A 19,083-nucleotide genomic window follows, 5' to 3' on the forward strand; every position below is an offset into this window, starting at 1 on the left:
TTTTCTCGCCCAAGCACCCTTAACTGCGGAATTCTGATAGAATCCGTTGCATTAGTGCTGGTATGATCCCTCATGCTTCATTCTCAACTGCAAATACAAACACTTTTTCTCCTTCCATCCCCCGTCCCGTCATTTGTTTCCTTATGCGTGCGCACTGCACCTCTCGTTCTCGTTCAAATATCAAGTAAAATGCCACGGCGCCGTGACTCACCTTTGCAAATGAACCAGCGGTTTAGAATTCCATTCGCGCGTAACGTCGAACAACCCATCTGAAAAAAAATAGGTGCAACACGAGGGCTTCCCAGGTGGTCACCGATTCGAGTACTACTCTCACCCAAGCACACTTAACTGCGGAGTTCTAATGGGATCCGGGGCTGTAGTGCTGGTATGATTGCACCTGTTTAATTTCGCGCTGTAAATACATACACTCCTCCTTTCTTCCCGCTCCCGTCATTTGTTTCCTTATGCGTTCACACTTCACCTCTCATTCTCATTCTAATATCGATTAAAATGCCCCTGCTTCTTGACTCACATTTGCGTATAAACCAGCGGACCCTAGTTCCAGACGTGCGTAACGTCAAACAACCCGTCTGAAAAAAAATTGGTGCGACACGAGGACTTCCCAGGAGGTCACCCATCCGAGTACTAATCTCGCCCAAGCACACTTAACAGCGGAGTTCTGATGGGATCCGGTGCATTAGTGCTGGTATGATCGCACCTGTTTAATTTTGCGCTGCAAATACATAAACTCATTCCCCTTTCTTCCCCCTCCCATCATTTGTTTCCTTGTGCGTGCGCACTGCACCTCCCGTTCTCGTTCTAATATCAAGTAAAATGCTACAGCACCGTGACTCACATTTGCGAACAAACCTGAGGACCATAATACAAGTCGCGCATAACGTTGAAAGAATCATCTGATAAAAATGGGTGCAACACGAGGACTTCACAAGAAAATGGGTTAAATATAAGGACTTCGCATGAGGTAACCCATGCTAGTACTACTGTCGCCCAAGCACCCTTACCTACGGAGTTCTGATAGAATCCGTTGCATTAGTGCTAGTATGATCGCACCTGTTTCATTTCGCGCTGTAAATACATACACTCCTCCTTTCTTCCCGCTCCCGTCATTTGTTTCCTTATGCGTTCACACTTCACCTCTCATTCTCATTCTAATATCGATTAAAATGCCCCTGCTTCTTGACTCACATTTGCGTATAAACCAGCGGACCCTAGTTCCAGACGTGCGTAACGTCAAACAACCCGTCTGAAAAAAAATTGGTGCGACACGAGGACTTCCCAGGAGGTCACCCATCCGAGTACTAATCTCGCCCAAGCACACTTAACAGCGGAGTTCTGATGGGATCCGGTGCATTAGTGCTGGTATGATCGCACCTGTTTAATTTTGCGCTGCAAATACATAAACTCATTCCCCTTTCTTCCCCCTCCCATCATTTGTTTCCTTGTGCGTGCGCACTGCACCTCCCGTTCTCGTTCTAATATCAAGTAAAATGCTACAGCACCGTGACTCACATTTGCGAACAAACCTGAGGACCATAATACAAGTCGCGCATAACGTTGAAAGAATCATCTGATAAAAATGGGTGCAACACGAGGACTTCACAAGAAAATGGGTTAAATATAAGGACTTCGCATGAGGTAACCCATGCTAGTACTACTGTCGCCCAAGCACCCTTACCTACGGAGTTCTGATAGAATCCGTTGCATTAGTGCTAGTATGATCGCACCTGTTTCATTTGGTGCTGAAAATACATACACTCCTTCTCCTTCCCTCCCCCTCCCATCAATTGTTTCCTTGTGCGTTCACACTGCACCTCTCCTTCTCGTTCTAATATCGATTAAAATGCCCCTACTTCTTGACTCACATTTGCGTATAAACCAACGGACTCTAGTTCCAATCGCGTGTTCACACTGTATCTCTCCTTCTCGTTCTAATATCCATTAAAAATGCCCCTGCTTATTGACTCACATTTGCGTATAAACCAGCAGACCCAAGTTCTAGTCGCGCGTAACGTTGAACGACCCGTCTGAAAAAAAATTGGTGCGACACGAGGACTTCCCAGGAGGTCACCCATCCGAGTACTACTCTCGCCCAAGCACACTTAACTGCAGAGTTATGATGGGATCCGGTGCATTAGTGCTGGTATGATCGCACCTGTTTAATTCCGCGCAGCAAATACATAAACTCCTTCTCCTTTCTTCCCCCTCCCGTCATTTGTTTCCTTGTGCGTGCGCACTGCACCTCCCGTACTCGTTCTAATATCAAGTAAAATGCTACGGTGCCGTGACTAACATTTGCTAATAAACCTGAGGACCATAATTCAAGTCGCGCGTAACGTCGAAAGAATCATCTGCAAAAAAATGGGTGCAACACGAGGACTTCCTAAGAAAATGGGTGAAATATAAGGACTTCGCAGGAGGTCACCCATCCTAGAGCTACTCTCGCCCAAGCACCCTTAACTTGCGGAGTTCTGATAGAATCCGTTGCATTAGTGCTGGTATGATTGCTCATGTTTCATTCTGCGCTGCAAATACATACACTTTTTCTCCCTCCATCCCCCCTCCCGTCATTTGTTTCCTTTTGCGTGCACTCTGCATCTCTCCTTCTCGTTCTAATATCAAGTAAAATGCCCTGGCATCGTGACTCACCTTTGCAAATGAACCAGCAGCTTATAATCGATATTAGAACGAGAATGAGAGGTGAAGCGTGAACGCACAAGGAAACAAATGACGGGAGGGGGAAGAAAGGAGAAGGAGTGTATGTATTTGCAGCGCGAAATTAAACAGGTGCGATCATACCAGCACTAAAGCTCCGGATCCCATCAGAACTCCGCAGTTAAGTGTGCTTGGGCTAGAGTAGTACTCGGATGGGTGACCACTTGGGAAGCCCTCGTGCTGCACCTATTTTTTCCAACGGATGTGTTGTTAGACGTTATGCGCGAATGGAATTATAAACTGCTGGTTCATTTGCAAAGGTGAGTTACGGTGCCGGGGCATATTACTTGATATTAGAACTAGAAAGAGAGATGCAGAGTGCACGCACAAGGAAACAAATGACGGGAGGGGGGATGGAAGGAGAAAGAGTGTATGTATTTGCAGTGCAGAATGAAACATGAGGGATCATACCAGCACTAATGCAACGGATTCTATCACAACTCCGCAGTTAAGGGTGTTTGGGCGAGAAAAGTACTCGGATGGGTGACCTCCTGCGAAGTCCTTATATTTCACCCATCTTCTTGGGAGGTCCTCGTGTTGCACCCACCTTTCTGCAGATGATTCTTTCGACGTTACGCGCGACTTGATTTATGGTCCGCAGGTTTATTCGCAAATGTGAGTCACGGCGCCGTGGCATTTTACTTGATATTAGAACGAGTATGGGAGGTGCAGTGCGCACGCACAAGGAAACAAATGACGGGAGGAGGAAGAAAAGATTAGGAGTGTATGTATTTGAAGCGCAAAATTAAACAAGTGGCATCATACCAGCACTAATGCACTGGATCCCATCAGAACTCTGCAGTTAAGTGTGCTTGGGCGAGAGTAGTACTCGGATGGGTGACCTCTTGAGAAGTCCTCGTATCGCAACCATTTTTTTTCAGATAGGTCGTTCGACATTACGCGCGACTGGAACTATGGTCCGCTGGTTTATACGCAAATGTGAGTCAAGAATCAGGGGCATTTTAATTGATATTAGAACGAGAAGGAGAGGTGCAATGTGAACACAAAAGGAAACAAATGATGGGAGGGCGGGAGGGAAGAAGGAGTGTATGTATTTTCAGCACGAAATTAAACAGGTGCGGTCACACCAGCACAAATGGACCGGATTCCATCAGAACTCCGCAGTTAAGTGTGCATTGGCGAAAGTAGTACAATGATGGGTTACCTCATGGGAAGTTCTCGTGTTGCACCCATTTTCTTTTTTTCAGATGTGCCGTTCGACGTTACGCGCGACTTTAATTATGGTCCGCAGATTTATTCGCAAATGTGAGTCACGGCGCCGTGACATTTTACTCGATATTTGAACGAGAATGAGAGGTTTAGTGCGCACGCACAAGGAAACAAATGACGAAAGGGGGAAAAAAGGAGAAGGAGTTTATGTATTTGTAGTGCAAAATTAAACAGGTGTGATCATACGAGCACTAATGCACCGGATCCCATCAGAACTCCGCAATTAAGTGTGCTTGGGCGAGAGTAGTACTCTGATGGGTGACCTCCTGGGAATTCCTTGTGTTGCACTAATTTTTTTTTCAGACGGGTCGTTCGACGTTACGCGCGACTGGAACTAGAACCCACTGGTTTATACGTAAATGTGAGTCAAGAAGAATGGGCATTTTAATCGATATTAAAACGAGAAGGAGAGATGCAGAGTGCACGCACAAGGAAACAAATGACGGGATGGGGGATGGAGGGAGAAAAAGTGTATGTATTTGCAGCGCAAAATGAAACAGGAGCAATCATATCAGCACCAATGCAACGGATTCTATCAGAACGCCCGCAAGTTAAGGGTGCTTGGGCGAGAGTAGCACTAGGATTGGTGACCTCCTGCGAAGTCCTTATATTTCACCCATTTTCTTAGGAAGTCCTCGTGTTGCACCCATTTTTTTGCAGATGATTCTTTCGACGATACTCGCGACTTGAATTATAGTCCTCAGGTTTATTCGCAAATGTGAGTCACGGCACCGTAGCATTTTACTTGATATAAGAACGAGCACGGGAGGTGCAGTGCGCACGCACAAGGAAACAAATGACGGCAGGGGGAAGAAAGGAGAAGGAGTTTATGTATTTGCAGCGCGAAATTAAACAGGTGCGATCATACCAGCACTAATGCACCGGATCCCATCAGAACTCCGCAGTCAAGTGTGCTTGTGCGAGAGTAGTACTCGGATAGGTGACCTCCTGGGAAGTCCTCGTATCGCACCAATTTTTTTTCAGACAGGTCGTTCGACGCTACGCGCGACTGGAACTAGGGTCCGCTGGTTTATACACAAATGTGAGTCAAGAAGCAGGGGCATTTTAATCGATATTAGAACGAGAAGGAGAGGTGCAGTGTGAACGCACAAGGAAACAATTGATGGAAGGGGGAGGAAAGGAGAAGGAGTGTATGTATTTTCAGCACGAAATGAAACAGGTGCGATCATACCAGCACTAATGCAACGGATTCTATCAGAACTCCGTAGGTAAGGGTGCTTGGGCGAGAGTAGTACTAGCATGGGTTACCTCCTGCGAAGTCCTTATATTTGACCCATTTTCTTGTGAAGTCCTCGTGTTGCACCCATTTTTTTGCAGATGATTCTTTCGACGTTACGCGCGACTTGAATTATGGTCCTCAGGTTTATTGGCAAATGTGAGTCACGGCGCTGTAGCATTTTACTTGATATTAGAACGAGCACGGGAGGTGCAGTGCTCACGCACAAGGAAACAAATGGCTGGAGGGGGAAGAAAGGAGAATGAGTTTATGTATTTGCAGCGCCAAATTAAACAGGCGCGATCATAACAGCACTAATGCACCGGATCCCATCAGAACTCCGTAGTTAAGTGTGCTTGGGCGAGATTAGTACTCGGATGGGTGACCTCCTTGGAAGTCCTCGTGTCGCACCAATTTTTTTTCAAACGGGTCGTTCGACGTTACGCGCTTCTGGAACTAGGGTCCGCTGGTTTATACGCAAATGTGAGTCAAGAAGTAGGGGCATTTTAATCGATATTAGAACAAGAATGAGAGGTGAAGTAGTTAAGTGTGAGTCACGACACTGTGGCATTTTACTTGATATTTGAACGAGAACGAGAGGTGCAGTGCGCACGCACAAGGAAACAAATGACGGGAGGGGGAATAAAGGAGAAGGAGTTTATGTATTTGCAGCGCGAAATTAAACTGGTGCGATCATACCAGCACTAATGCACCGGATCCCATCAGAACTCCGCAGATAAGTGTGCTTGGGCGAAAGTAGTACTCGGATGGGTGACCTCTTAGGAAGTCCTCGTGTCGCACTAATTTTTTTTTTCAGACGGGTCGTTCGACTTTACGCGCGACTGGAACTAGGGTCCACTGGTTTATACGCAAATGTGAGTCAAGAAGCAGGAGCATTTTAATCGATATTAGAACGAGAAGGAGAGATGCAGAGTGCACGCACAAGGAAACAAATGACGGGAGGGGTGATGGAGGGAGAAAAAGTGTATGTATTTGCAGCGCAGAATGGAACATGAGCAATCATACCAGCACCAATGCAACGGATTCTATCAGAACTCCGCAAGTTAGGGGTGCTTGGGCGAGAGTAGCACTATGATGGGTGACCTCCTGCGAAGTCCTTATATTTCACCCATTTTCTTAGGAAGTCCTCGTGTTGCACCCATTTTTTTGCAGATGATTCTTTCGACGATATGCGCGACTTGAATTATGGTCCTCAGGTTTATTCGCAAATGTGAGTCAAGAAGCAGGGGCATATTAATCGATATTAGAACGAGAAAAAGAGGTGCAGTGTGAACGCACAAGGAAACAAATGATGGGAGGGGGGGGGAAGGAGAAGGAGTGTATGTATTTTCAGCACGAAATGAAACAGGTGCTATCATACCAGCACTAATGCAACAGATTCTATCAGAACTCCGTAGGTAAGGGTGCTTGGGCGAGAGTAGTACTAGCATGGGTTACCTCCTGCGAAGTCCTTATATTTCACCCATTTTCTTGTGAAGTCCTCGTGTCGCACCAATTTTTTTTCAGACGGGTCGTTCGAAGTTACGGGCGTCTAGAACTAGGGTCCGCTGGTTTATACGCAAATGTGAGTCAAGAAGCAGGGGCATTTTAATCGATATTAGAACGAGAATGAGAGGTGAAGTGTGAACGCACAAGGAAACAAGTGACGGGAGGGGGAAGAAAGGAGAAGGAGTGTATGTATTTGCAGCGCGAAACTAAACAGGTGCGATCATACCAGCACTAAAGCCCCGGATCCCATCAGAACTCCGCAGTTAAGTGTGCTTAGCGAGATTAGTACTCGGATGGTTGACCTCCTGGGAAGTCCTCGTGTCGCACCAATTTTTTTTCTGACGGGTCGTTCGACGTTACGCACGTCTGGAACTACGGTCCGCTGGTTTATACGCAAATATGAGTCGAGAAGCAGGGGAATTTTATTCGAAATTAGAACGAGAATGAGAGGTAAAGTGTGAACGCATAAGGAAACAAATGACGGGAGGGGGAAGAAAGGAGAAGGAGTGTATGTATTTGTAGCGCAAAATTAAACAGGTGCGATCATACCAGCACTAAAGCTCTGGATCCCATCAGAACTCCGCAGTTAATTGTGCTTGGGCGAGGGTAGTACTTGGATGGGTGACCACTTGGGAAGCCCTCGTGTTGCACCTATTTTTTTTCGAATTCGTTGTTCAACGTTACGCGCGAATGAAATTATAAACCGCTGGTTCATTTGCAAAAATGAGTCATGGTGCCGGGGAATATTACTTGATATTAGAACGAGAAAGAGAGATGCAGAGTGCATGCACAAGAAAACAAATGACGGGAGGGGGGATGGGAGGAGAAAGAGTGTATGTATTTGCAGTGCAGAATGAAACATGAGGGATCATACCAGCACTAATGCAACGGATTCTATCAGAACTCCGCAGTTAAGGGTGCTTGGGCGAGAAAAGTACTCGGATGGGTGACCTCCTGCGAAGTCCTTATATTTCACCCATTTTCTTGGGAGGTCCTCGTGTTGCACCCATCTTTTTGCAGATGATTCTTTCGACGTTATGCGCGACTTGATTTATGGTCCGCAGGTTTATTCGCAAATGTGAGTCACGGCGCCGTGGCATTTTACTCTATATTAGAACGAGTACGGGAGGTGCAGTGCGCACGCACAAGGAAACAAATTACGGGAGGAGGAAGAAAAGAGAAGGAGTGTATGTATTTGAAGCGCAAAATTAAACAAGTGGCATCATACCAGCACTAATGCACTGGATCCCATCAGAACTCTGTAGTTAAGTGTGCTTGGGCGAGAGTAGTACTAGGATGGGTGACCTCCTGCGAAGTCCTTATATTTCACCCATTTTCTTAGGAAGTCCTCGTGTTGTACCTTTTTTTTTGCAGATGATTCTTTCGACGATACGCGCGACTTGAATTATGGTCCTCAGGTTTATTCGCAAATGTGAGTCACGGCACCGTAGCATTTTACTTGACATTAGAACGAGCACGGGAGGTGCAGTGCGCACGCACAAGGAAACAAATGACGGGAGGGGGAAGAAAGGAGAAGGAGTTTATGTATCTGCAGCGCGAAATTAAACGGGTGCGATCATACCAGCACTAATGCACCGGATCCCATCAGAACTCCGCAGTTAAGTGAGTTTGGGCGAGAGTAGTACTCGGATTGGTGACCTCCTGGGAAGTCCTCGTATCGCACCAATTTTATTTCAGACGGGTCGTTCGACGTTACGCGCGACTGGAACTAGGGTCCACTGGTTTATACGCAAATGTGAGTCAAGAAGCAGGGGCATCTTAATCCATATTAGAACGAGAAGGAGAGGTGCAGTGTGAACGCACAAGGAAATAATTGATGGGAGGGGGAGGGAAGGAGAAGGAGTGTATTTATTTTCAGCACGAAATGAAACAGGTGTGATCATAGCAGCACTAATGCAACGGATTCTATCAGAACTCCGTAGGTAAGGGTGCTTGGGGGAGAGTAGTACTAGCATGGGTTACCTCCTGCGAAGTCCTTATATTTCACCCATTTTCTTGTGAAGTCCTCGTGTAACACCCACTTTTTTGCAGATGATTCTTTCAACGTTAAGCGCGACTTGAATTATGGTCCTCAGGATTATTCGTAAATGTGAGTCACGGCGCTGTAGCATTTTACTTGATATTAGAACAAGAACGGGAGGTGCAGTGCGCACGCACAAGGAAACAAATGACGGGAGGGGGAAGAAAGGGGAATGAGTTTATGTATTTGCAGCCCGAAATTAAACAGGTGCGATCATACCAGCACTAATGCAGCGAATCCCATCATAAATCTGCAGTGAAGTTTGCTTGGGGGAGATTAGTACTCGGATGGGTGACCTCCTAGGAAGTCCTCGTGTCACACCAATTTTTTTTCAGACATGTCATTCGACGTTACGCGCGTCTGGAACTAGGGTCCGCTGGTTTATACGCAAATGTGAGTCAAGAAGCAGGGGCATTTTAATCGATATTAGAATGAGAATGAGAGGTGAAGTGTGAACGCACAAGGAAACAAATGACGGGAGGGGGAAGAAAGGAGAAGGAGTGTATGTATTTGCAGCGCGAAATTAAACAGGTGCGATCTTACCAGCACTAAAGCCTCGGATCCCATCAGAACTCCGCAGTTAGGTGTGCTTGGGCGAGAGTAGTACTCGGATGGGTGACCACTTGGGAAGCCCTCGTCTTGCACCTATTTTTTTTCGGATGGGTTGTTCGATGTTAGGTGCGAATGAAATTATAAACTGCTGGTTCATTTGCAAAGGTGAGTCACGGTGCCGGGGCATATTACTTGATATTAGAACGAGAAAGAGAGATGCAGAGTGCACACACAAGGAAACAAATGCCGGGAGGGGGAAGAAAGGAGAAGGAGTTTATGTATTTGCAGCGCGAAATTAATCAGTTGCGATCATACCAGCACTAATGCAACAGATCCCATCATAACTCCGCAGTTAAGTGTGCTTGGGCGAGAGTAGTACTCGGATGGGTGACCACTTGGGAAGTCCTCATGTTGCACCCATTTTTTTGCAGATGATTCTTTCCACGTTACGTGCGACTTGAATTATGGTCCTCAGGTTTATTCGCAAATGTGAGTCACAGCGGTGTAGCATTTTACTTGATATTAGAACGAGAATGGGAGGTGCAGTGCGCACGCACAATGAAACAAATGACAGGAGGGGGAAGAAAGGGGAATGAGTTTATGTATTTGCAGCGCAAAATTAAACAGGTGCGATCATACCAGCACTAATGCACCGGATCCCATCAGAACTCCGAAGTGAAGTGTGCTTGGGCGAGAGTAGTACTCGGATGTGTGACCTCTTGGGAAGTCCTCGTATCGTAACAATTTTTTTTCAGAGGGGTCGTTCAACGTTACGCGCGACTGGAACTATGGTCCGCTGGTTTATACGCAAATGTAAGTCGAGAATCAGGGGCATTTTAATTGATATTAGAACGAGAAGGAGATGTGCAGTGTGAACGCACAAGGAAACAAATGATGGGAGGGGGGTAGGGAAGAAGGAGTGTATGTATTTTCAGCACGAAATTAAACAGGTGCGGTCACACCAGCACAAATGCACCGGATCCCATCATAACTCCGCAGTTAAGTGTGCTTTGGCGAAAGTAGTACAATGATGGGTTACCTCATGGGAAGTTCTCGTGTTGCACCCATTTTCTTTTTTTCAAATGTGCCGTTCGACGTTACGCGCGACTTTAATTATGGTCCGCAGATTTATTCGCAAATGTGAGTCACGGCGCCGTGGTATTTTACTTGATATTTGAACGAGAACGTGAGGTGCAGTGCGCACGCACAAGGAAATAAATGACGGGTGCTTGGGCGAGAGTAGCACTAGGATGGGTGACTTCCTGCGAAGTCCTTATATTTCACCCATTTTCTTAGGAAGTCCTCGTGTTGTACCTTTTTTTTTGCAGATGATTCTTTCGACGATACGCGCGACTTGAATTATGGTCCACAGGTTTATTCGCAAATGTGAGTCACGGCACCGTAGCATTTTACTTGACATTAGAACGAGCACAGGAGGTGCAGTGCGCACGCACAAGGAAACAAATGACGGGAGGGGGAAGAAAGGAGAAGGAGTTTATGTATCTGCAGCGCGAAATTAAACGGGTGCGATCATACCAGCACTAATGCACCGGATCCCATCAGAACTCCGCAGTTAAGTGAGTTTGGGCGAGAGTAGTACTCGGATGGGTGACCTCCTGGGAAGTCTTCGTGTCGCACCAATTTTATTTCAAACGGGTCGTTCGACGTTACACGCGACTGGAACTAGAGTCCACTGGTTTATACGCAAATGTGAGTCAAGAATCAGGGGCATTTTAATCGATATTAGAACGAGAAGGAGAGGTGCAGTGTGAACGCACAAGGAAACAAATGATGGGAGGGGGGGAGGGAAGGAGTGTATGTATTTTCAGCACGAAATTAAACAGGTGCGGTCACACCAGCACAAAAGCACCGGATCCCATCAGAACTCCGTAGTTAAGTGTGCTTTGGCGAACGTAGTACAATGATGGGTTACCTCCTGGGAAGTTATCGTGTTGCACCCATTTTTTTTTTTCAAATGTGCCGTTCGACGTTACGCGCGACTTGAATTATGGTCCTCAGGTTTATTCGCAAATGTGAGTCACGGCGCCGTGGTATTTTACTTGATATTAGAACGAGAACGGAAGGTGCAGTGCGCACGCACAAGGAAATAAATGACGGGAGGGGGAAGAAAGGGGAATGAGTTTATGTATTTTCAGCGCGAAATTAAACAGTTGCGATCATACCAGCACTAATGCACCGGATCCCATTTGAACTCCGCAGTGAAGTGTGCTTGGGCGAGATTAGTACTCGGATGGGTGACCTCCTGGGAAGTCCTCGTGTCGCACAAGTTTTTTTTCAGACGGGTCGTTCGACGTTACTCGCGTCTGGAACTAGGGTCCGCTGGTTTATACGCAAATGTGAGTCAAGAAGCAGAGGCATTTTAATCGATATTAGAACGAGAATGAGAGGTGAATTGTGAACGCACAAGGAAACAAATGATGGGAGGGGGGGAGGGAAGAAGGAGTGTATGTATTTTCAGCACGAAATTAAACAGGTGCGGTCACACCAGCACAAATGCATCGGATCCCATCAGAACTCCGCAGTTAAGTGTGCTTTGGCGAAAGTAGTACAATGATGGGTTACCTCATGGGAAGTTCTCGTGTTGCACCCATTTTCTTTTTTTCAAATGTGTCGTTCGACGTTACGCGCGACTTTAATTATGGTCCGCAGATTTATTCGCAAATGTGAGTCACAGCGCCGTGGTATTTTACTTGATATTTGAACGAGAACGTGAGGTGCAGTGCGCACGCACAAGGAAATAAATGACGGGTGCTTGGGCGAGAGTAGCACTAGGATGGGTGACTTCCTGCGAAGTCCTTATATTTCACCCATTTTCTTAGGAAGTCCTCGTGTTATACCTTTTTTTTTGCAGATGATTCTTTCGACGATACGCGCGACTTGAATTATGGTCCTCAGGTTTATTCGCAAATGTGAGTCACGGCACCGTAGCATTTTACTTGACATTAGAACGAGCACGGGAGGTGCAGTGTGCACGCACAAGGAAACAAATGACGGGAGGGGGAAGAAAGGAGAAGGAGTTTATGTATCTGCAGCGCGAAATTAAACGGGTGCGATCATACCAGCACTAATGCACCGGATCCCATCAGAACTCCGTAGTTAAGTGAGTTTGAGCGAGAGTAGTACTCGGATGGGTGACCTCCTGGGAAGTCTTCGTGTCGCACCAATTTTATTTCAAATGGGTCGTTCGACGTTACACGCGACTGGAACTAGAGTCCACTGGTTTATACGCAAATGTGAGTAAAGAATCAGGGGCATTTTAATCGATATTAGAACGAGAAGGAGAGGTGCAGTGTGAACGCACAAGGAAACAAATGATGGGAGGGGGGGAGGGAAGAAGGAGTGTATGTATTTTCAGCACGAAATTAAACAGGTGCGGTCACACCAGCACAAAAGCACCGGATCCCATCAGAACTCCGTAGTTAAGTGTGCTTTGGCGAACGTAGTACAATGATGGGTTACCTCCTGGGAAGTTATCGTGTTGCACCCATTTTTTTTTTCAAATGTGCCGTTCGACGTTACGCGCGACTTAAATTATGGTCCTCAGGTTTATTCGCAAATGTGAGTCACGGCACCGTGGTATTTTACTTGATATTAGAACGAGAACGGAAGGTGCAGTGCGCACGCACAAGGAAATAAATGACGGGAGGGAGAAGAAAGGGGAATGAGTTTATGTATTTGCAGCGCGAAATTAAACAGTTGCGATCATACCAGCACTAATGCACCGGATCCCATTTGAACTCCGCAATGAAGTGTGCTTGGGCGAGATTAGTACTCGGATGGGTGACCTCCTGGGAAGTCCTCGTGTCGCACAAGTTTTTTTTCAGACGGGTCGTTCGACGTTACTTGCGTCTGGATCTAGGGTCCGCTGGTTTATACGCAAATGTGAGTCAAGAAGCAGAGGCATTTTAATCGATATTAGAACGAGAATGAGAGGTGAAGTGTGAACGCACAAGGAAACAAATGATGGGAGGGGGGGAGGGAAGAAGGAGTGTATGTATTTTCAGCACGAAATTAAACAGGTGCGGTCACACCAGCACAAATGCATCGGATCCCATCAGAACTCCGCAGTTAAGTGTGCTTTGGCGAAAGTAGTACAATGATGGGTTACCTCCTGGGATGTTCTCGTGTTGCACCCATTTTCTTTTTTTCAGATGTCGAACGACCCGTCTGAAAAAAAAATTGGTGCGACACGAGGACTTCCCAGGAGGTCACCCATCCGAGTACTACTCTCGCCCAAGCACACTTAACTGCGGAGTTATGATGGGATCCGGTACGTAAGTGGTGGTATGATCGCATCCATTTAATTCCGCGCTGCAAATACATAAACTCCTTCTCCTTTCTTCCCCCTCCCGTCATTTGTTTCCTTGTGCGTGCGCACTGCACCTCTCCTGCTCCTTCTAATATAAAGTAAAATGCTTCGGTGCCGTGACTCACATTTGCGGATAAACCTGAGGACCATAATTCAAGTCGCGCGTACTACTCTCGCCCAAGCACACTTAACTGCAGAGTTCTGATGGGATCCAGTGCATTAGTGCTGGTATGATACCACTTGTTTAATTTTGCGCTTCAAATACATACACTCCTTCTCTTTTCTTCATCCTCCCGTCATTTGTTTCCTTATGCGTCCGCACTGCACCTCCCGTACTCGTTCTAATATCAAGTAAAATGCCACGGCGCCGTGACTCAAATTTGCGAATAAACATTCGGACCATAAATCAAGTCGCGCGTAACGTCGAAAGAATCATCTGCAAAAAGATGGGTGCAACACGAGGACCTCCCAAGAAAATGGGTGAAATATAAGGACTTCGCAGGAGGTCACCCATCCGAGTACTTTTCTCGCCCAAGCACCCTTAACTGCGGAGTTCTGATAGAATCTGTTGCATTAGTGCTGGTACGATCCCTCATGTTTCATTCTGCACTGCAAATACATACACTCTTTCTCCTTCCATCCCCCCTCCCGTCATTTATTTCCTTGTGCGTGCACTCTGCATCTCTCTTTCTCGTTCTAATATCAAGTAATATGCCCCGACACCGTGACTCACCTTTGCAAATAAACCAGCGGTTTATAATTTCATTCGCGCGTAACGTCGAACAACCCATCCGAAACAAAATAGGTGCAACACGAGGGCTTCCCAGGTGGTCACCCATCCGAGTACTACCCTCACCCAAGCACACTTAACTGCGGAGTTCTGATGGGATCTGGAGCTTTAGTGCTGGTATGATCACACCTCTTTAAATTCGCACTGCAAATACATACACTCCTTCTCCTTTCTTCCCCCTCCCGTCATTTGTTTCCTTGTGCGTTCACACTTCACCTCTCATTCTCGTTCCAATATCAAGTAAAATACTACGGTGCCGTAACTCACATTTGCGAATAATGGGTGCAACACGAGAACTTCCCACGAGGTAACCCATCATTGTACTACTTTCACCAAAGCACACTTAACTGCGGGGTTCTGATGGGATCCGGTGCATTTGTGCTGGTATGATCGCACCTGTTAAATTTTGCGCTGCAAATACATAAACTCATTCCCCTTTCTTCCTCCTCCCGTCATTTGTTCCCTTGTGCGTGCACTCTGCATCCATCCTTCTCGTTCTAATATCGATCAAAATGCCCTTGCTTCTTGACTCACATTTGCGTATAAACCAGTGGACCCTAGTTCCAGTCGCGCGTAACGTCGAACGACCCGTCTGAAAAAAAAATTAGTGCGACACGAAGACTTCCCAGTAGGTCACCCATCCGAGTACTACTCTCGCCCAAGCACACTTAACTGCGGAGTTCTGATGGGATCCGGTGCATTAGTGCTGGTATGATCGCACCTGTTTAATTTCGCGCTGCAAATACATAAATTCTATCTCCTTCCTTCCCCCTCCCGTCATTTGTTTCCAAGTGCGTCCTCTCGTTCTCGTTCAAATATCAAGTACAATGCAACGGCGCCGTGACTCACATTTGCGAATAATAAATCTGCGGACCATAATTAAAGTCGCGCGTAACGTCGAACGGCACATCTGAAAAAAAGAAAATGGGTGCAACACGAGAACTTCCCACGAGGTAACCCATCATTGTACTACTTTCACCAAAGCACACTTAACTGCGGGGTTTTGATGGGATCCGGTGCATTTGTGCTGGTATGATCGCACTTGTTAAATTTTGCGCTGCAAATACATAAACTCATTCCCCTTTCTTCCTCCTCCCGTCATTTGTTCCCTTGTGCGTGCACTCTGCATCCATCCTTCTCGTTCTAATATCGATCAAAATGCCCTTGCTTCTTGACTCACATTTGCGTATAAACCAGTGGACCCTATTTACAGTCGCGCGTAACGTCGAACGACCCGTCTGAAAAAAAATTAGTGCGACACGAGGACTTCCCAGGAGGTCACCCATCCGAGTACTACTCTCGCCCAAGCACACTTAACTGCGGAGTTCTGATGGGATCCGGTGCATTAGTGCTGGTATGATCGCACCTGTTTAATTTTGCGCTGCAAATACAAAAATTCTATCTCCTTCCTTCCCCCTCCCGTCATTTGTTTCCAAGTGCGTCCTCTCGTTCTCGTTCAAATATCAAGTACAATGCCACGGCGCCGTGACTCACATTTGCGAATAAATCTGCGGACCATAATTAAAGTCGCGCGTAACGTCGAACGGCACATCTGAAAAAAAGAAAATGGGTGCAACACGAGAACTTCCCACGAGGTAACCCATCATTGTACTACTTTCACCAAAGCACACTTAACTGCGGGGTTCTGATGGGATCCGGTGCATTTGTGCTGGTATGATCGCACCTGTTAAATTTTGCGCTGCAAATACATAAACTCATTCCCCTTTCTTCCTCCTCCCGTCATTTGTTCCCTTGTGCGTGCACTCTGCATCCATCATTCTCGTTCTAATATCGATCAAAATGCCCTTGCTTCTTGACTCACATTTGCGTATAAACCAGTGGACCCTAGTTCCAGTCGCGCGTAACGTCGAACGACCCGTCTGAAAAAAAAATTAGTGCGACACGAGGACTTCCCAGGAGGTCACCCATCATTGTACTACTTTCACCAAAGCACACTTAACTGCGGGGTTCTGATGGGATCCGGTGCATTTGTGCTGGTATGATCGCACCTGTTAAAATTTGCGCTGCAAATACATAAACTCATTCCCCTTTCTTCCTCCTCCCGTCATTTGTTCCCTTGTGCGTGCACTCTGCATCCATCATTCTCGTTCTAATATCGATCAAAATGCCCTTGCTTCTTGACTCACATTTGCGTATAAACCAGTGGACCCTAGTTCCAGTCGCGCGTAACGTCGAACGACCCGTCTGAAAAAAAAAAATTAGTGCGACACGAGGACTTCCCAGGAGGTCACCCATCCAAGTACTACTCTCGCCCAAGCACACTTAACTGCGGAGTTCTGATGGGATCCGGTGCATTAGTGCTGGTATGATCGCACCTGTTTAATTTCGCGCTGCAAATACATAAATTCTATCTCCTTCCTTCCCCCTCCCGTAATTTGTTTCCAAGTGCGTGCGCACTGCACGTTCAAATATCAAGTACAATGCCACGGCGCCGTGACTCACATTTGCGAATAAATCTGCGGACCATAATTAAAGTCGCGCGTAACGTCGAACGGCACATCTGAAAAAAAAAAAATGGGTGCAACACGAGAACTTCCCACGAGGTAACCCATCATTGTACTACTTTCACCAAAGCACACTTAACTGCGGGGTTCTGATGGGATCCGGTGCATTTGTGCTGGTATGATCGCACCTGTTAAATTTTGCGCTGCAAATACATAAACTCATTCCCCTTTCTTCCTCCTCCCGTCATTTGTTCCCTTGTGCGTGCACTCTGCATCCATCCTTCTCGTTCTAATATCGATCAAAATGCCCTTGCTTCTTGACTCACATTTGCGTATAAACCAGTGGACCCTAGTTCCAGTCGCGCGTAACGTCGAACGACCCGTCTGAAAAAAAAATTAGTGCGACACGAGGACTTCCCAGGAGGTCACCCATCCGAGTACTACTCTCGCCCAAGCACACTTATCTACGGAGTTCTGATGGGATCCGGTGCATTAGTGCTGGTATGATCGCACGTGTTTAATTTCGCGCTGCAAATACATAAATTCTATCTCCTTCCTTCCCCCTCCCGTCATTTGTTTCCAAGTGCGTCCTCTCGTTCTCGTTCAAATATCAAGTACAATGCCACGGCGCCGTGACTCACATTTGCGAATAAATCTGCGGACCATAATTAAAGTCGCGCGTAACGTCGAACGGCACATCTGAAAAAAAAGAAAATGGGTGCAACACGAGAACTTCCCACGAGGTAACCCATCATTGTACTACTTTCACCAAAGCACACTTAACTGCGGGGTTCTGATGGGATCCGGTGCATTTGTGCTGGTATGATCGCACCTGTTAAATTTTGCGCTGCAAATACATAAACTCATTCCCCTTTCTTCCTCCTCCCGTCATTTGTTCCCTTGTGCGTGCACTCTGCATCCATCCTTCTCGTTCTAATATCGATCAAAATGCCCTTGCTTCTTGACTCACATTTGCGTATAAACCAGTGGACCCTAGTTCCAGTCGCGCGTAACGTCGAACGACCCGTCTGAAAAAAAAATTAGTGCGACACGAGGACTTCCCAGGAGGTCACCCATCCGAGTACTACTCTCGCCCAAGCACACTTAACTGCGGAGTTCGGATGGGATCCGGTGCATTAGTGCTGGTATGATCGCACCTGTTTAATTTTGCGCTGCAAATACAAAAATTCTATCTCCTTCCTTCCCCCTCCCGTCATTTGTTTCCAAGTGCGTCCTCTCGTTCTCGTTCAAATATCAAGTACAATGCCACGGCGCCGTGACTCACATTTGCGAATAAATCTGCGGACCATAATTAAAGTCGCGCGTAACGTCGAACGGCACATCTGAAAAAAAGAAAATGGGTGCAACACGAGAACCCACGAGGTAACCCATCATTGTACTACTTTCACCAAAGCACACTTAACTGCGGGGTTCTGATGGGATCCGGTGCATTTGTGCTGGTATGATCGCACATGTTAAATTTTGCGCTGCAAATACATAAACTCATTCCCCTTTCTTCATCCTCCCGTCATTTGTTCCCTTGTGCGTGCACTCTGCATCCATCCTTCTCGTTCTAATATCGATGAAAATGCCCTTGCTTCTTGACTCACATTTGCGTATAAACCAGTGGACCCTAGTTCCAGTCGCGCGTAACGTCGAACGACCCGTCTGAAAAAAAAATTAGTGCGACACGAGGACTTCCCAGGAGGTCACCCATCCGAGTACTACTCTCGCCCAAGCGCACTTAACTGCGGAGTTCTGATGGGATCCGGTGCATTAGTGCTGGTATGATCGCACCTGTTTATTTTTGTGCTGCAAATACATAAATTCTATCTCCTTCGTTCCCCCTCCCGTCATTTGTTTCCAAGTGCGTCCTCTCGTTCTCGTTCAAATATCAAGTACAATGCAACGGCGCCGTGACTCACATTTGCGAATAAATCTGCGGACCATAATTAAAGTCGCGCGTAACGTCGAACGGCACCTCTGAAAAAAAGAAAATGGGTGCAACACGAGAACTTCCCACGAGGTAACCCATCATTGTACTACTTTCACCAAAGCACACTTAACTGCGGGGTTCTGATGGGATCCGGTGCATTTGTGCTGGCATGATCGCACCTGTTAAATTTTGCGCTGCAAATACATAAACTCATTCCCCTTTCTTCCTCCTCCCGTCATTTGTTCCCTTGTGCGTGCACT

General features: G+C 46.7%; 10 non-coding genes and 32 pseudogenes across 10 annotated transcripts; 23 read left to right on the forward strand and 19 right to left on the reverse strand.

Moving 5' to 3' along the window:
* Nucleotides 1-280: 280 nt before the first annotated feature.
* Nucleotides 281-399, reverse strand: LOC148262279 (5S ribosomal RNA; annotated as a pseudogene).
* A 202-nt stretch (nucleotides 400-601) lies between these two features.
* Nucleotides 602-720, reverse strand: LOC148262280 (5S ribosomal RNA). Its single transcript, XR_015819551.1, has one exon. It is a non-coding gene; the product is annotated as a 5S ribosomal RNA (ribosomal RNA).
* A 555-nt stretch (nucleotides 721-1,275) lies between these two features.
* Nucleotides 1,276-1,394, reverse strand: LOC148262281 (5S ribosomal RNA). Its single transcript, XR_015819552.1, has one exon. It is a non-coding gene; the product is annotated as a 5S ribosomal RNA (ribosomal RNA).
* Nucleotides 1,395-2,056: 662 nt separating this feature from the next.
* LOC148262282 (5S ribosomal RNA) lies at nucleotides 2,057-2,175 on the reverse strand (annotated as a pseudogene).
* A 628-nt stretch (nucleotides 2,176-2,803) lies between these two features.
* On the forward strand, nucleotides 2,804-2,922 carry LOC148262283 (5S ribosomal RNA; annotated as a pseudogene).
* Nucleotides 2,923-3,485: 563 nt separating this feature from the next.
* LOC148262284 (5S ribosomal RNA) lies at nucleotides 3,486-3,603 on the forward strand (annotated as a pseudogene).
* Nucleotides 3,604-3,807: 204 nt separating this feature from the next.
* On the forward strand, nucleotides 3,808-3,926 carry LOC148262285 (5S ribosomal RNA; annotated as a pseudogene).
* A 209-nt stretch (nucleotides 3,927-4,135) lies between these two features.
* LOC148262286 (5S ribosomal RNA) lies at nucleotides 4,136-4,254 on the forward strand (annotated as a pseudogene).
* A 563-nt stretch (nucleotides 4,255-4,817) lies between these two features.
* LOC148262287 (5S ribosomal RNA) lies at nucleotides 4,818-4,936 on the forward strand (annotated as a pseudogene).
* A 559-nt stretch (nucleotides 4,937-5,495) lies between these two features.
* On the forward strand, nucleotides 5,496-5,614 carry LOC148262288 (5S ribosomal RNA; annotated as a pseudogene).
* Nucleotides 5,615-5,885: 271 nt separating this feature from the next.
* On the forward strand, nucleotides 5,886-6,004 carry LOC148262289 (5S ribosomal RNA; annotated as a pseudogene).
* A 917-nt stretch (nucleotides 6,005-6,921) lies between these two features.
* Nucleotides 6,922-7,039, forward strand: LOC148262290 (5S ribosomal RNA; annotated as a pseudogene).
* Nucleotides 7,040-7,244: 205 nt separating this feature from the next.
* LOC148262291 (5S ribosomal RNA) lies at nucleotides 7,245-7,363 on the forward strand. The gene has a single exon (XR_015821038.1). It is a non-coding gene; the product is annotated as a 5S ribosomal RNA (ribosomal RNA).
* Nucleotides 7,364-7,923: 560 nt separating this feature from the next.
* Nucleotides 7,924-8,042, forward strand: LOC148262292 (5S ribosomal RNA; annotated as a pseudogene).
* Nucleotides 8,043-8,277: 235 nt separating this feature from the next.
* LOC148262293 (5S ribosomal RNA) lies at nucleotides 8,278-8,396 on the forward strand (annotated as a pseudogene).
* Nucleotides 8,397-9,279: 883 nt separating this feature from the next.
* LOC148262294 (5S ribosomal RNA) lies at nucleotides 9,280-9,398 on the forward strand (annotated as a pseudogene).
* Nucleotides 9,399-9,603: 205 nt separating this feature from the next.
* On the forward strand, nucleotides 9,604-9,722 carry LOC148262295 (5S ribosomal RNA; annotated as a pseudogene).
* A 205-nt stretch (nucleotides 9,723-9,927) lies between these two features.
* On the forward strand, nucleotides 9,928-10,046 carry LOC148262296 (5S ribosomal RNA; annotated as a pseudogene).
* Nucleotides 10,047-10,250: 204 nt separating this feature from the next.
* LOC148262297 (5S ribosomal RNA) lies at nucleotides 10,251-10,369 on the forward strand (annotated as a pseudogene).
* Nucleotides 10,370-10,824: 455 nt separating this feature from the next.
* On the forward strand, nucleotides 10,825-10,943 carry LOC148262298 (5S ribosomal RNA; annotated as a pseudogene).
* Nucleotides 10,944-11,144: 201 nt separating this feature from the next.
* On the forward strand, nucleotides 11,145-11,263 carry LOC148262299 (5S ribosomal RNA; annotated as a pseudogene).
* Nucleotides 11,264-11,471: 208 nt separating this feature from the next.
* On the forward strand, nucleotides 11,472-11,590 carry LOC148262300 (5S ribosomal RNA; annotated as a pseudogene).
* A 204-nt stretch (nucleotides 11,591-11,794) lies between these two features.
* Nucleotides 11,795-11,913, forward strand: LOC148262301 (5S ribosomal RNA; annotated as a pseudogene).
* Nucleotides 11,914-12,368: 455 nt separating this feature from the next.
* LOC148262302 (5S ribosomal RNA) lies at nucleotides 12,369-12,487 on the forward strand (annotated as a pseudogene).
* A 204-nt stretch (nucleotides 12,488-12,691) lies between these two features.
* On the forward strand, nucleotides 12,692-12,810 carry LOC148262303 (5S ribosomal RNA; annotated as a pseudogene).
* Nucleotides 12,811-13,017: 207 nt separating this feature from the next.
* On the forward strand, nucleotides 13,018-13,136 carry LOC148262304 (5S ribosomal RNA; annotated as a pseudogene).
* A 204-nt stretch (nucleotides 13,137-13,340) lies between these two features.
* LOC148262305 (5S ribosomal RNA) lies at nucleotides 13,341-13,459 on the forward strand (annotated as a pseudogene).
* Nucleotides 13,460-13,502: 43 nt separating this feature from the next.
* On the reverse strand, nucleotides 13,503-13,621 carry LOC148262306 (5S ribosomal RNA; annotated as a pseudogene).
* An 813-nt stretch (nucleotides 13,622-14,434) lies between these two features.
* LOC148262307 (5S ribosomal RNA) lies at nucleotides 14,435-14,553 on the reverse strand. The gene has a single exon (XR_015820241.1). It is a non-coding gene; the product is annotated as a 5S ribosomal RNA (ribosomal RNA).
* A 148-nt stretch (nucleotides 14,554-14,701) lies between these two features.
* On the reverse strand, nucleotides 14,702-14,820 carry LOC148262308 (5S ribosomal RNA; annotated as a pseudogene).
* Nucleotides 14,821-15,026: 206 nt separating this feature from the next.
* Nucleotides 15,027-15,145, reverse strand: LOC148262309 (5S ribosomal RNA). Its single transcript, XR_015820064.1, has one exon. It is a non-coding gene; the product is annotated as a 5S ribosomal RNA (ribosomal RNA).
* A 202-nt stretch (nucleotides 15,146-15,347) lies between these two features.
* Nucleotides 15,348-15,466, reverse strand: LOC148262310 (5S ribosomal RNA; annotated as a pseudogene).
* A 205-nt stretch (nucleotides 15,467-15,671) lies between these two features.
* LOC148262311 (5S ribosomal RNA) lies at nucleotides 15,672-15,790 on the reverse strand. The gene has a single exon (XR_015820793.1). It is a non-coding gene; the product is annotated as a 5S ribosomal RNA (ribosomal RNA).
* A 199-nt stretch (nucleotides 15,791-15,989) lies between these two features.
* Nucleotides 15,990-16,108, reverse strand: LOC148262312 (5S ribosomal RNA; annotated as a pseudogene).
* A 206-nt stretch (nucleotides 16,109-16,314) lies between these two features.
* On the reverse strand, nucleotides 16,315-16,433 carry LOC148262313 (5S ribosomal RNA; annotated as a pseudogene).
* Nucleotides 16,434-16,641: 208 nt separating this feature from the next.
* Nucleotides 16,642-16,760, reverse strand: LOC148262314 (5S ribosomal RNA). The gene has a single exon (XR_015819967.1). It is a non-coding gene; the product is annotated as a 5S ribosomal RNA (ribosomal RNA).
* Nucleotides 16,761-16,958: 198 nt separating this feature from the next.
* On the reverse strand, nucleotides 16,959-17,077 carry LOC148262315 (5S ribosomal RNA; annotated as a pseudogene).
* Nucleotides 17,078-17,283: 206 nt separating this feature from the next.
* Nucleotides 17,284-17,402, reverse strand: LOC148262316 (5S ribosomal RNA). Its single transcript, XR_015820213.1, has one exon. It is a non-coding gene; the product is annotated as a 5S ribosomal RNA (ribosomal RNA).
* A 200-nt stretch (nucleotides 17,403-17,602) lies between these two features.
* Nucleotides 17,603-17,721, reverse strand: LOC148262317 (5S ribosomal RNA; annotated as a pseudogene).
* Nucleotides 17,722-17,927: 206 nt separating this feature from the next.
* Nucleotides 17,928-18,046, reverse strand: LOC148262318 (5S ribosomal RNA). Its single transcript, XR_015819646.1, has one exon. It is a non-coding gene; the product is annotated as a 5S ribosomal RNA (ribosomal RNA).
* Nucleotides 18,047-18,567: 521 nt separating this feature from the next.
* On the reverse strand, nucleotides 18,568-18,686 carry LOC148262319 (5S ribosomal RNA). Its single transcript, XR_015819658.1, has one exon. It is a non-coding gene; the product is annotated as a 5S ribosomal RNA (ribosomal RNA).
* Nucleotides 18,687-18,885: 199 nt separating this feature from the next.
* LOC148262320 (5S ribosomal RNA) lies at nucleotides 18,886-19,004 on the reverse strand (annotated as a pseudogene).
* Nucleotides 19,005-19,083: the final 79 nt, after the last annotated feature.

The sequence above is a fragment of the Carica papaya genome, chromosome 5 (assembly GCF_054855325.1).
Source record: "Carica papaya isolate Zhongbai chromosome 5, ASM5485532v1, whole genome shotgun sequence".
NCBI classification, from domain to species: Eukaryota; Viridiplantae; Streptophyta; class Magnoliopsida; order Brassicales; family Caricaceae; genus Carica; species Carica papaya.